The sequence below is a fragment of the Grammomys surdaster genome, unplaced genomic scaffold (assembly GCF_004785775.1).
Source record: "Grammomys surdaster isolate TR1022 unplaced genomic scaffold, NIH_TR_1.0 125950, whole genome shotgun sequence".
In the NCBI taxonomy this organism is placed as follows: Eukaryota; Metazoa; Chordata; class Mammalia; order Rodentia; family Muridae; genus Grammomys; species Grammomys surdaster.
The window spans coordinates 1542552-1544997 of NW_021620771.1; positions in this window are offsets into that span (position 1 = coordinate 1542552).

The following is a 2446-nucleotide window of genomic DNA, read 5'->3' on the forward strand; positions in this document are numbered from 1 at the left end:
GGAGGGAAGGAGGGAGGGAGGGAGGGAGGGAGAAAGAGAGAGATTGATTGATTTCAGGTTGGTGAGATGGCTCAGCAGGTAAGGATATTTGCCACCAAGTCTAATGACCTAAGTTTGGTCCTGAGGACCCAGGAGATAGCACGGGAGAGCTGACCCCAGCTGTTCCCCGGGGCTGGAGACAGCTCAGCAGTTAAGGGCACTTGCTCTTGCAGAGAACTCAGGCTCAGTTCCCAGAACCCATACTGTGATTCACAACCATCCATAATTCCCCAGTTCCAGAAGATCCAACATCTTCCCTGATCTCTACATACATCAGGCACACACATGTACACATACAAACATACAGGTAAATTCAAACACCTGAAATAAATAAGTGTAATAAAAAAATTTAAAGAATGATGTGGGGCTGGAGAGATGACTCAGCGGTTAAGAGCACTGACTGCTCTTCCAGAGGTTCTGAGTTCAAGTCCCAGCAACCACATGGTGGCTCACAACCATCTTTAATGGGATCTGATGCCCTCTTCTGGTGTGTCTGAAGAGAGCAATGGTGAATACATAAAATAAATAAATAAATCTTAAAAAAAAAAAAGAAAGATGTGGAGTGGGGGTGATCTTGATAAAGTGTCCATGCAGGCCATAAATATCTTGGCCTCAAATCATCCTCCTGCCTCAGTTTCTCAAGTGTCTGGGAATTCAGATACATATGCCACCCTGAGGCTTGTGGGACCTGGAGTTGAGTCCAAGATCATTCAGCTCATAGGAGACAAAATAGGAGTGGGAACATCTTTCGGACGCACATGCTCTGAACCCTGTAGAATATACTAGGTCATTAAGATAGCCATCTAAGGGGCTAGAAAGATAACTCATCCATCAAGAGCACGTGTTGTTCTTGCAGAAGACCAAGGTTCAACTTCCACAATGGCTCACAGCCATGGACACCAGGCAATCACACAGTGCACATACATAAATGTAGGCAAAACACTCACAAACTCGAATGGATAAACCTAATTTTAAAAGCTTTAAAAGAAAACAGTTGCCAACGAAGCATTTATGCCTCTGAAAATGTCTATTCTGTCATTTACCTGCCTTTGAACACATTGTTTCTGAGAAAGCCTGTGTACATTCCAGTTGTCTGGCCAACCTTGTCTGAATAGAAGAAGACTTACAAACAGAAGTACGTTAGGGGTAGTAGCAGGACAAGATGATCACCTACCACCCATACCCCAAGGCAGGAGGAAGATGTTTCCCAGTCCATTAGGTGGTTTCCTGTAACATTAGCCCCAGGACATCGGATGCCTCTGGCCTCAACTGGTACCTACCTTCATATACACACACCCATGCAGAGACATATACTCAAAAAATACTCAAAATGCATCTTGAAAAATCCAGCTCAGGCTAAGGGAGACACCAGGCTCTCTCTAGCAAACCAGCCCACTTACCTCCTACAACCCAGGTCACATGCCCCCTTCTCTCTCCAGACCCTTGCAGCCCCAAAACCTGACTCACGTGGAGAGTCAGCTTGTGTCCTACAAGGAATGCCCTAAGCCATCACCTGCTTGGTGTCCCGCAACTCCCCATGGGTCATGAGTATGAACAGAGCTCTGCTCTGGATACGCCATTCCACAGTGGGGCTTGTGGATGCTGGCCATATGAAGCAAGGTATAAGTAACACTCTACAAGGATATCCAGCTGTTCCAACATCACCAGATGAAATGCCATTCCTTCCTGGGCGCCTTGTACTTATGTTCAAATCAAATGATGTGCAAGTGAGGCTGTTTCTAGATTTCTGTTCCTTTCCAGCAATTGACTCATTCACCTTTAGGTGAGAGCCACAGGATCAGGGTTACTGCTGCTCTAAGGCAAATCTTGTTATGTGTGTACATGTGTGTGTGCACGTGTGTGTATGAGTGTGTGTGAGAGAGAGAGAGGGGAAGGTGAGGGAGAAAGGGAGCGAAGGAAAACATGTATGAGTAGGACGTGGTATAGACACAGCATGTCATGACACACATGGCATGGAGGTCAGAGGACAACTTTCAAGAATCTGTCCTTTCCTTCCACCTTGTTTTTGAGACAGGGTCTGTGATGTTTTGTATATGCTCAGTCCAGGGAGTGGCACTATTAGAAGGTGTGGTCCTGTTGAGTAGGTGTGGCCTTGTTGGAGTAGGTGTGTCATTGTGGGTGTGGGCTTTAAGACCCTCATCCTAGCTGCCTGGAAGCCAGTATTCTGCTGGCAGCCTTCAGATGAAGATGTAGAACTCTAAGCTCCTCCTGTACCATGTCTGCCCGGATGCTGCCATGTTCCCACCTTAATGATGATGGACTGAACCTCTGAACCTGTAAGCCAGTCCCAATTAAATGTTGTCCTTATAAGAGTTGCCTTGGTCATGGTGTCTGTTCACAGCAATAAAACCCTAAGACAGGGTCTCTCTCATTGTTTCTACCACAG